Source organism: Phyllobates terribilis, unplaced genomic scaffold (assembly GCF_046119375.1).
Source record: "Phyllobates terribilis strain yellow unplaced genomic scaffold, ASM4611937v1 Scaffold_8__6_contigs__length_399053987, whole genome shotgun sequence".
Classification (NCBI taxonomy): Eukaryota; Metazoa; Chordata; class Amphibia; order Anura; family Dendrobatidae; genus Phyllobates; species Phyllobates terribilis.
This window is the reverse complement of record NW_027362768.1, coordinates 160,566,569-160,578,624: the sequence shown is the minus strand read 5'-3', so window position 1 is coordinate 160,578,624 and position 12,056 is coordinate 160,566,569. Positions and strand designations below refer to the sequence as shown.

Sequence of the window (12,056 nt, the reverse complement as noted above, 5' to 3'; positions counted from 1 at the left end):
AACAGTGTCTTAGATAAAGCAGGGCCGGTTTTAGACAAAGAGGGGCCCTGGGACACACAGAAACATTTAGGTTGTATTTACATGTTGAATTCAGGCCGTTAAACAAGCGAGATTGACAGTACTGAAATAGTTCGACGCTTGTTTTCCGGCTTCTTTACACCGGCTGAGGAAGAATGATGGGGACAGAACGATCACTAAAATCTGTCCCCATACAGTATCATGTTATTAGCAGTATATCTGCAGTTTACACCGGGCGATGTGCTGCTGAGAACAAGGATATTTGTTCCAGCATAAACAATCCAATCACCCGATAAATAGGCAGCGTTTTGCTCATTAAAGGCCCCATCACACTTAGCGACGCTACAGTGATCCCGACAACGATACAACCTGTCAGGGATCGTTGCTGTGTCGCTATGTGGTCGCTGGTGAACTGTCAAACAGGCCGGCTCACCAACGATCAGGGGAGCAGCGACATCGTAGAAAGAATCTTTCCACGATGTCCTGCTCCTGGTTACCAGTCTGCTGAAGCAGGAGCAGGCTGGTAACTATGGTAAACATCGGGTTACTAGGGGCACACGCGCACCTAGTAACCGGTGTTTATCATGGTTACCACTCTGCTACGGTGAGCGGGAGGTTACCGCTCACGTAGCAGAGTGGTAACCATGATAAACAGCAGGTTACTAGGTGCGCGTGTGCCCCTAGTAACGCGCTGTTTATCATGGTTACCAGCCTGATCGCTGGTCCCGCTGGTCACACACAGCGATGTGTGCTGACCAGCGGGAGGGCAAAGACCAAAAAATGGTCCAGGACATTCTGCAGCGATCAGCGACCTCACAGCAGGGGCCTGATCGCTGCAAAGTGTCACACATAGCGACATCGCTGGTGAGGTCACTGTTGCGTCACCAAAACCTTGACTCAGCAGCGATCTCACTAGCGATCTCGCTATGTGAGACAGGGGCTTTAGTATAATGCACCCCATAGTCCTCCATATAGTATAATGCACTCCCCATAGTCCTCCATATAGTATAATGCACTCCCCATAGTCCTCCATATAGTATAATGCACTCTCCATAGTCCTCCATATAGTATAATGCACTCCCCATAGTCCTCCATATAGTATAATGCACTCCCCATAGCCTTCCATATAGTATAATGCACTCCCCATAGTCCTCCATATAGAATAATGTACTACCCATAGTTTTCCATATAGTATAATGCACTCTTCATACTCCTCCATATAGTATAATGCACTCCCCATAGTCCTCCATATAGTTTAATGCACACCATATAGTCCTCCATATTGTGTAATGCACGCCCATAGACTTCCATGCAGTATAATACACTCCTCTAGTCCTCCATATTGTACAATGCACTCCCCATAGTATATTGCATCCCCATAGTCCTCCATACAGTATCATGCACTCCCCATAGTCCTTCATACAGTATAATGCACTCCCCATAGTCCTCCATACAGTATAATGCAGCCCCCATAGAGTATAATGCAGTCCCAATACTGTATAATGCAGCCCCATAGAGTATAATGTAGCTCCCCCATACAGTATAATGCAGCCAGTTAGGGTATAATGCTGCCAGTTAGGGTATAATGCAGCCATATAGAGCATAATGCAGCCCCCATACAGTATAATGCACCCCATAGTCCTCAATACAGTATAATTCAGCCCCCATAGAGTATAATGCAGTCCCAATACTGTATAATGCAGACCCAAATAGTATAATGCAGCCATATAGGGCATAATGCAGCATTTTAGGGCATAATGCAGCCATTTAGGGTATAATGTAGCACCCCCCATATAGGGTATAATATATCCCCCCCATATAGAGTATAATGTAGCTCCCAGTCCTCCAGTATTATAGCCTCAGTGAGTTAAAAAAATATATATAATACTTACCTTTCCTCCTCGCTCCCCCGCAGCTCCGGTATCAGCAGCATATCACACATTGTGGCGCGCAATGGCAGAGGGGGAATGATGAGCGAGCGTCACATAACACTCTCTCCTCCATCAGTACTATCAACTGTATTGGCATCTCGTATGATGCCGATACAGTTGAATACGCGATGTGGGGGGGCGCGCTGACGTCGGGCCTTCCTGATTCACGGGCCCCATAATGGCCGCGTGGTGTTGCAGGGTGGCAGCGGGCCGGCTCCCCTGGGAGAGTGGGGGCCCTAGGCAGATGCCTAGCCAGTCTGCCCCTAGCGCCGGCCCTGAGATAAAGAAATATCCCAAATAATTTGAAGGCTTACAATGCAATAAAAGCAACTTTTTGAAGCCAGAATTCTACTTTAATTAGTTATTTAACTATTAAATATCTCAGAAACTAGAGCCAATCTGGCAAAACCGAAGTCATATTCTGAATCCGCACCATAAACTTATTATAAAACCGTTCAGACATCGTTGGCACCAAAATCACTGTATACTAGTGTGAGATATATGACAAAGTATCTTAATTTCATGTGAACTATTGATTTATGAAATAAAAGATAAAACGATGGTTACTCTTTAACTCAATCTCCACCAACCTAGTCTCAATGACAACTCTTTATTGTCCTTGTTGCTGCTGAGATCTCACACTGCTCAGTACAAGCTGCAGCCGTCAGTCAGACTGGGTGGGTGAGTTTACATTGAATACATTTGGATTCCTCAGTTATTCAATAGCTGGACTTGGAAAAAGTTTATTTTAATATCAGGACATTATGATATAGATTTTCAATGTAAATACACTAGCCTCATTAGGTCTAAAATGAGAAATCTATTAATATATACAGTTTGTATGGTGAAATTTGGTGACCGATTCGCTAATAGTTGGTTATGTGCTCATCATCATAACTTGGTTAAAGTCTGATCATAAAGCGGTTTCTCCGGTGATGTAGATGAGGTCTGATATAAACCATTTACAATTGCCTTGAGGTTACTTATTTCATGATAAGATTCACAAAAGCATCTGATCATGGTGGGTTGTCTTGGGCATATAACAAAGAAGCACGGGGCTCCATGACTGAAATTTAGCTCTGGCATCTGAAAGCACGCAGGCCCTTGTGGCCCACCACACTTCCCCACGTGGGGGTCTCTATTGAAAATATTACCCTATCTTATATTGGAAAAATCAATATTTACTGCAAGACCAATTATATCGCTCTATAAGGTTAAATAATACCACCATGCTATGATTATATAAATACCGCCATGCTATGATTACATAATACAATCACATAGTGACAGAATAATGCCACCATACTGATCATTAACAGACATGACTGCACCAAGTCCAATAGTACCATCAATACTGAAAAATAAGAGACAAAAAATACCGCCAATACCTATAAAGTAGTGATAATACCGCCATACTGATCTTGAACCAAAACTACTGTACTAAGACTGGTCGTATCAACATACAGTGACCATGTAATGGTAGATATCACTTCTATACCAGTGCTCCGCAGACCACATGTGTGTACTGCCGAGATAAATCAAGTAACTCACTGGTGACGTTATTGCTAATCGTAGTCATTCCCTTTACCTTTTCTCTTCCACTCGGCCCAGACCGCCAGGGCGACTTTTTTTCCATCCATGAGTCCTCTCTTCAAAAATACAACACACAGACATCTTCGGTTTTTATGATTTTCCAGCCCCTTCCTCACATTCTCCTGTCGCAACACAAATCACATCCTGCTATAATCAGTACCCTAGAAAATTATAATGCCCCCTTTGTGCCCTGCATAGTGATAGTATCCTACTTTTGTTCCCATCACAGCAACAGTGCCAACTCGGTGCCCCCTACAGTAATAATGTTCCCTCTGTGTCTCCAGATGGTAATATATTGCCCCCTCAGAGTAATAATGCCCACTTATAATTATACAGCCTCTATAGTAATAATGTCCCCCTTTACCTCCTTATAATACTACTCCCATTTCCTTTTAATAATAATGCCCCCATTGTGCCTCTTTATTATAATACCCTCATTCTTATCATGATGCCCTCGTTGTGCCTCCTTATAATTCCCCCATGATGCCTTCTTATTATAATAAATTGTATATTATATAAATCTGTCATTGATCTTTATTAACAGAAGACTGAAAAAAGAATCCTACAAATCCTACACGAAAACCCCATTTTTCAGTACTTTAGTAGGGGACTTAACATACAACATTGAAATTGCAACATCAAGAAGGAAAAGTTGCAAATTTATGAAATCCCAGGATGGATAACATGCAAATGGTCACAATTTTGAAAACATCTTGATTTATTTAGTGTGGAGTATGAGCGCCACACACAGAAATCCCGGCACTTGATACTGAAAAAAATCAAGATATTTTGATTTTTTTTTCCTTTTTTACATCATTTGCAGATCAGTAACCTGTTTATTTTCATAATTCCACGACTTTTCCTACTTGGTGCTACAATGTCATTGTTGTGGAATGTATTAGGTGAGACGCAGAGATACACAACCTGGGAGACCCCAACACCATGCAAAGCTTCAGTCTATTTTTCCTGCTATAAGTAAATACGCTCCATGATCTAATAATGTACTAGACCCATCTACATGGAAAATGCGAATCTAGCAGCAAAACAAGTCCTTGTTGGTTCCAGAAATTCCCATATTCAGAAGTAACGGTGCCATTTATAAGAGGAGAGCCTTTATTATTACAGTGGGGTCTTTGTGTTTTGCTTTTTACATTTAGAATCTTTCACTTTTATCAACCTAAAATCGCACACAGGTGCAGGTGACTCCTGGAGGAGGAGGGATGAGGTCTGCCAGCAATGTCAGTGTTGTCCGGTCAGGAACATCTGTCAGACCTGACTTGCTGCGCCCCCTTCTCCCCTGTGCCAGGCTTGGCTTGCTGTGCCCCCTTCTCTCCTGTGCCAGGTCTGGCTTGCAGTGTCCTCTTCTACCCTGTGTCAGGTCTGGCTTTCTGTGCCCCCTTCTCCTCTGTGCCAGGCTTGGCTTGCTGTGCCCCCTTCTCCCCTGTGCAAGGCCTGGCTTGCTGTGCCCCCTTCTCCCCTGTGCCAGGCTTGGCTTGCTGTGCCCCCGTCTCCCCTGTGCCAGGCCTGGCTTGCTATGCCCCCTTCTTCCCTGTGCCAGGCTTGGCTTGCTATGCCCCCTTCTCCCCTGTGCCAGGCTTGGCTTGCTGTGCCCCCTTCTCCCCAGTGCCAGGCCTGGCTTGCTGTGCCCCCTTCTTCCCTGTGCCAGTCTTGGCTTGCTATGCCCCCTTCTCCCCTGTGCTGGGTCTGGCTTGCTTTGCCCCCTTCTCCCCTGTGCCAGGCCTGACTTGCTGTGCCCCCTTCTCCCCTGTGCCAGGCCTGGCTTGCTGTGTCCCCTTCTCCCATGTGCCCAGTTTGGTTTGCTGTGTCCCCTTCTCCCCTGTGCCAGGCTTGGCTTGCTGTGCCCCCTTCTCCCCTGTGCCAGGCCTGGCTTGCTGTGCCCCCTTCTCCCCTGTGCCAGGCTTGGCTTGCTGTGCCCCCGTCTCCCCTGTGCCAGGCCTGGCTTGCTGTGTCCCCTTCTCCCCTGTGCCAGGCTTGGCTTGCTGTGCCCCCTTCTCCCCTGTGCAAGGCCTGGCTTGCTGTGCCCCCTTCTCCCCTGTGCCAGGCTTGGCTTGCTGTGCCCCCGTCTCCCCTGTGCCAGGCCTGGCTTGCTGTGTCCCCTTCTCCCCTGTGCCAGGCTTGGCTTGCTGTGCCCCCTTCTCCCCTGTGCAAGGCCTGGCTTGCTGTGCCCCCTTCTCCCCTGTGCCAGGCTTGGCTTGCTGTGCCCCCGTCTCCCCTGTGCCAGGCCTGGCTTGCTGTGTCCCCTTCTCCCCTGTGCCAGGCTTGGCTTGCTGTGCCCCCTTCTCCCCTGTGCAAGGCCTGGCTTGCTGTGCCCCCTTCTCCCCTGTGCCAGGCTTGGCTTGCTGTGCCCCCGTCTCCCCTGTGCCAGGCCTGGCTTGCTGTGTCCCCTTCTCCCCTGTGCCAGGCTTGGCTTGCTGTGCCCCCTTCTCCCCTGTGCAAGGCCTGGCTTGCTGTGCCCCCTTCTCCCCTGTGCCAGGCTTGGCTTGCTGTGCCCCCGTCTCCCCTGTGCCAGGCCTGGCTTGCTGTGTCCCCTTCTCCCCTGTGCCAGGCTTGGCTTGCTGTGCCCCCTTCTCCCCTGTGCAAGGCCTGGCTTGCTGTGCCCCCTTCTCCCCTGTGCCAGGCTTGGCTTGCTGTGCCCCCGTCTCCCCTGTGCCAGGCCTGGCTTGCTATGCCCCCTTCTTCCCTGTGCCAGGCTTGGCTTGCTATGCCCCCTTCTCCCCTGTGCCAGGCTTGGCTTGCTGTGCCCCCTTCTCCCCAGTGCCAGGCCTGGCTTGCTGTGCCCCCTTCTTCCCTGTGCCAGTTTTGGCTTGCTATGCCCCCTTCTCCCCTGTGCTGGGTCTGGCTTGCTTTGCCCCCTTCTCCCCTGTGCCAGGCCTGACTTGCTGTGCCCCCTTCTCCCCTGTGCCAGGCCTGGCTTGCTGTGTCCCCTTCTCCCATGTGCCCAGTTTGGCTTGCTGTGTCCCCTTCTCCCCTGTGCCAGGCTTGGCTTGCTGTGCCCCCTTCTCCCCTGTGCCAGGCCTGGCTTGCTGTGCCCCCTTCTCCCCTGTGCCAGGCTTGGCTTGCTGTGTCCCCTTCTCCCCTGTGCCAGGACTGACTTGCTGTGTCCCCTTCTCCCCTGTGCCAGACCTGACTTGCTGTGTCCACCACTCCCCTGTGCCAGGCCTGGCTTACTATGCCCCCTTCTCCCCTGTGCCAGGCCTGGCTTGCTGTGCACCCTTCTCCCCTGTGCCAGGTTTGGCTTGTTGTGCCCCCTTCTCCCCTGTGCCAGGCTTGGCTTGTTGTGCCCCCTTCTCCCCTGTGCCAGGCTTGGCTTGCTGTGCCCTCTTCTCCCCTGTGTCAGGCTTGGCTTGCTGTGCCCCCTTTTCCCCTGTGCCAGGCCTGGCTTGCTGTGCCCCCTTCTTCCCTGTCTGTGCCAGGCTTGGCTTGCTGTGCCCCCTTCTTCCTTGTGCCAGGCTTGGCTTGCTATGCCCCCTTCTCCCCTGTGCCAGGCTTGACTTGCTATGCTGCCTTCTCCCCTGTGCCAGGCCTGGCTTGCTGTGCCCCCTTCTTCCCTGTGCCAGACTTGGCTTGCTATGCCCCCTTCTCCCCTGTGCCAGGCTTGGCTTGCTGTGCCCCCTTCTCCCCTGTGCCAGGCTTGGCTTGCTATGCCCCCTTCTACCCTGTGCCAGGCTTGGCTTGCTGTGCCCCCTTTTCCCCTGTGCCAGGCTTGGCTTGCTGTGCCCCCTTCTCCCCTGTGCCAGGCTTGGCTTGCTGTGCCCCCTTCTCCCCTGTGCCAGGCTTGGCTTGCTGTGCCCCCTTTTCCCCTGTGCCAGGCTTGGCTTGCTGTGCCCCCTTCTCCCCTGTGCCAGGCTTGGCTTGCTATACCCCCTTCTCCCCTGTGCCAGGCTTGGCTTGCTATGCCCCCTTCTCCCCTGTGTCAGGCTTGGCTTGCTATGCCCCCTTCTCCCCTGTGCCATGCCTGGCTTGCTGTGCCCCCTTCTCCCCTGTGCCAGGGTTGGCTTGCTGTGCCCCCTTTTCCCCTGTGCCAGGCCTGGCTTGCTGTGCCCCCTTCTCCCCTGTGCCAGGCTTGGCTTGCTGTGTCCCCTTTTCCCCTGTGCCAGGCTTGGCTTGCTGTGCCCCCTTCTCCCCTGTGCCAGGCTTGGCTTGCTGTGCCCCCTTCTCCCCTGTGCCAGGCTTGGCTTGCTATGCCCCCTTCTCCCCTGTGCCAGGCTTGGCTTGCTGTGCCCCCCTCTCCCCTGTGCCAGGCTTGGCTTGCTGTGCCCCCTTTTCCCCTATGCCAGGCTTGGCTTGCTGTGCCCCCTTCTCCCCTGTGTCAGGCTTGGCTTGCTGTGCCCCCTTCTCCCCTGTGCCAGGCTTGGCTTGCTATCCCCTCTGCTAGGCCTGGGCACATTTGTCCGTCTCCCTTCTGCAGACACATTGTTTCCTCGGCCATTAGCGGACTGGTTTCCCCGGGACTCTTGTTCCTCACTTTTGCTCCGGGCAGGGCATCCAGGCGGCAGGAGGGTGCGGGTCACCGGGGAGGACGGTCTGTCAGCTGCATCCAGGGGATTGGGGGTTAATCCTCTGCCAGGCCCGGAGCCCCCTCCTCTGCCTGTGATTGGTGCTCTGCAGTGCGCTGCAGCAGTCATTGGTGGTCTCTGCTCCCCTCCTGTACTGTGTGCCATGCTGCTGTGCCCGGGCTGCTCATTGGCGGCCATTGTGGGGGTCGTGCAGCTGCAGACACCGCTCCCACTAATCGGCCAGTGACAGCCGCTACCTCGGGGGCTTCCACCATCCAGCCCAGCATGGCGCCCCCTGGTCAGTGCGAGGCTCTGCAGGAGAGCTCAGGCCGGGAGGCCTCCCCGGGACCCTCCGTCACCGAGCGCCGCTGACCAGCAGCTGACCCTGCCAGGCCGGACAGGTATGTACCCACCATCCCTCCATCGCGGTCAGTCAAGAGGTTCTGCATCATCTGTGCTGCATCCAGGGCTTGTTGTGGGGTGATGGAGCCTTGGTGCATGCAGAGCCTGCTGTGCAGCAATGCAGAGGAGATTGGGCTCTGTTCAAACTGTGCAGAGTATCTGGGGGCGACGCATCCATTGCTGCCCCTCAGAGCCTTGTATGGGGTCAGCACCTGACTCAGACCTGCAGAGCACCTGGCAGTGATGCTTCATGGTTGCCTGCAGAGCTTCACTGCAGAACATGTAGGGTTGTCAGAGTCTCCATCAATTGCACAGATCTACAACAGAGCCACATATAGGTGGTCTCCAAAGGAGCAATGGCTAATCACAGAGGGTCACTCCTTTCCTTGGGCTGGTGGATCTGATAACAGCAGAGTCTAGCAGCCTCTGTTGTCAGTGTTGAGGGGGCAGAGACAGAGGAGTCTCTGCTTTTAGTACTGAGTGTGTGTGTGTGTGTAGGGGGGGGACTAAGGAGTCTCTGCTGTCTTTGCTGGGAGGCAGAGACAGAGGATTTTCTGTTAGTCTCTGCTGTCAGTGCTGTGGGGGGGGGGGGGGCAGAGACAGAGGGATCTCTGCTGTCAGTGCTGGGGGTCAAAGACAGAGGAGTTTATAGAGTTTATAGGAATCTCAGCTGTCATTGCTGGGGGTCAGAGACAGAGGATTTTCTATTAGTCTCTGCTGTCAGTGCACAGAGGAGTCTCTGCTTTTAGTACTGAGGAGGGGGGGGAGGCGGACTGAGGAGTCTCTGCTGTCATTGCTGGGGGGGGCAGAGACAGAGGATTTTCTATTAGTCTCTGCTGTCAGTGCACAGAGGAGTCTCTGCTTTTAGTACTGAGGAGGGGGGGGGGGGCGGACTGAGGAGTCTCTGCTGTCATTGCTGGGGGGCAGAGACAGAGGATTTTCTATTAGTCTCTGCTGTCAGTGCACAGAGTAGTCTCTGCTTTTAGTACTGAGGAGGGGGGGGGGGCGGACTGAGGAGTCTCTGCTGTCATTGCTGGGGGGCAGAGACAGAGGATTTTCTATTAGTCTCTGCTGTCAGTGCTGGGGAGGCAGAGACTGGAGTTTCTAGGATTCTCTGCTGCCAGTGCTGGGGAGCAGAGACAGAGCAGCCTCTGCTGTTTGTTTTCTTTTTGGGTTTCCTTCTGTATTTGTATCACTTCTATCTGTTACTTTGTAGCTCGGTGACATCTCTTCTTGTTTGCAGCCTTTGCAGAACTTTGTCCTGTTTAGATTGCTGAGCTGATTTATTTCCTTACAACCGTACAGTATTCTGAGGTTTTAATCATTTCAATTACACATTAACTGCACTAAAAAAAAAATAATCTCACACTCATAGGAGTCGGGGAAGCTGAGATTCGGGAGCTGTTTGATGAGCTCACTGGGGAGCTCTGTGGTCACTGTTGGTTTTCTTCTTCCTCGATCCTACAAAAGCTGTTTTTCAAGAGCAACAACAATCCCCAATGACGGCAGTCCCTTCTGTTACAGGAAACACAGGGAGACAGTAATATAAGTTTGTAGATCCAGCGCACCCATCCAATATATATATATGTTCTGGCTGCTTCCTGAAATGCAGTTTATAGCAGCGCACACCTGTCTGTACCTCCCGTCTGGCCGTGACCAAGATCTGCTGACCGAACCGTTGGTCCTATTTCTGTTATGCAGAGGTGCTGCTGCATTTTTCTTCAAATAAACTTAAATCAGTTGGACTATTTGAGTGCTGTGGTTTTGAATGAAATAGCAGCATAAGCATAAAAAATACTGACGCGTTTCGAGTCTGGCTGATTCTCAATTATAGAGAGTTTTTTTTTGTATAAAACCCATAGAGCCCACTAATTTAGATGACCTCACACAGTGACAGCACCTTTAAAAGCAAAGTATTAACCCTAGAGCGGGATGTTGTGGACATGCATATGTACCATAGACAACAATGTAACAAAAAAAACAACCTTCTAATGTAATTAAGACTTATATAACTGGTAGAAGCTAACTCTTGTTACTGTTACTGGTCATTACGCAATCTTAATGCGCTACAGATTTATATCTACGATTAAAAGTCAGCCAGATGTGAAACTGTCAGATATTTTTTTTATGCCCATGCTACTATTTTAATAAAGTCACAAAGTATTTTTTCTTTTGATTCCCTTTTCCTGGATTGTAAAAACTTCTTTTCATCACTTTAAACACAGGACGCGTGAAATCTGTTCTAAAGTATGACAGCCTTGAAAACAGCCCCACAGATCAGCTTCGTCACATGAGAGCAGGTGAAATATTAGGGATAAAAGGGGTTGTCCAGAATAGTCTGGAATATTTTAGTCTTTATTATTATAGGGTAACAGACATGGAAAATAACAGACACACCAAAGGGATCAGCGCTGACTCTACGTCGCTGTTTTCATCTTTGACAGACTGCAGCGGTGACGTCAAGTCTAAAATGCAAGACTGCTGCAGATGATCATTGGGCTCAGCTTTTCATCTACATCAGAAGAGCCGCTGAGTCCAGTGATTGGCTGCAGTAGTCGTGATGTCATCGATCCATTTAAACGTCGTCAAATCTGAACTTTGAGGTTTTGAGTGGAGTTACGCTTTAAAAACTCTTGGAACGCATGTTCTTGTGTGGGCTTAATGGGGGATTTTTATTGCTGGGATAATGTCATTATCAATGGGGTCTGACTTCAGGGACCCTCTATCAATACCAGGAGCAGCCGAGTATAGCACTTGGCTGATCCCATCATTACCTGCAGGGTTAATGTTTGACCACTGCTCTCAGAACTGAGGCTTTAGGGCTTCCTACTAGAGATCGGCGGGGTTCACAGTGATCTGACGTTTATATTTTGGGGACAGTGATACATGTCTTTTGGGACTCCATTGATCCTTTATTCTGAGGATCATTGGGGTCTCCGGCAGTCAGAGATCCTTGTAAGGACTTTTTTGACGACTGTATAACTCGGATGAATACTATGCGTCGTTTTGATGGATGTTACTCGTCCCCATGTTAATCAATGGAGGCCATGCACATGTCCGATTTTTTTTTTCCCTTGGTCCAAGGAAAAAAATGGCAGCATGCACGATTTGCCTCCGATATTTGGATCACACTCACCCATTCATGTCTGTGGGTCCATGAAAAGCATTTAGATCATGTCCGAGTGTGATTTTATTTTTTATTCTCCACATTTGAGAATATCAGATCCCACTCTGATCAGAGCATGATTAGGATAAATCGGCACGATCCTCTCAAATGGAGAACATGTGGTCGTGTGACTCTAGCCCAACAAGAAGTGATGGCGTACTCTCTATGTGCCATCAATTCTAAGCCCACGTTCACACGTTCAGTATTTGGTCAGTATTTTACATCAGTATTTGTAAGCCAAAACCAAGAGTGTGTGATAAATACAGACGTGGTGACGTTTCTATTATACTTTTCCTCTGATTGTTCCACTCCTGGTTTTGGCTTCCAAATACTGATGTAAAATACTGACCAAATACAGAACGTGTGAATGTGGCTTAATGGTGAGGAAATCCCTGTAAGGATATATGCAAATTGTTTCTTCAGAAAGGA

At 50.1% G+C, this 12,056-nt stretch overlaps 1 protein-coding gene across 7 annotated transcripts in view; it reads left to right on the top strand.

The window, feature by feature from the left end:
• ST3GAL3 (ST3 beta-galactoside alpha-2,3-sialyltransferase 3) overlaps positions 1–12,056 on the top strand; it is a 421,053-nt gene that overhangs the window by 65,308 nt on the left and 343,689 nt on the right. For 2 of the 7 annotated variants that reach the window (XM_073643626.1, XM_073643627.1), the window contains exon 1: positions 8,141–8,460. The exons of 2 other annotated variants lie outside the window; for them this stretch is intronic. The gene's annotated coding sequence lies outside the window, so the exon portion shown is untranslated. Of the gene's footprint in view, positions 1–2,604; positions 2,627–8,135; positions 8,461–12,056 lie in introns of those variants that run through there. 3 more of the 7 variants (XM_073643625.1, XM_073643620.1, XM_073643629.1) reach the window with 3 other exon arrangements.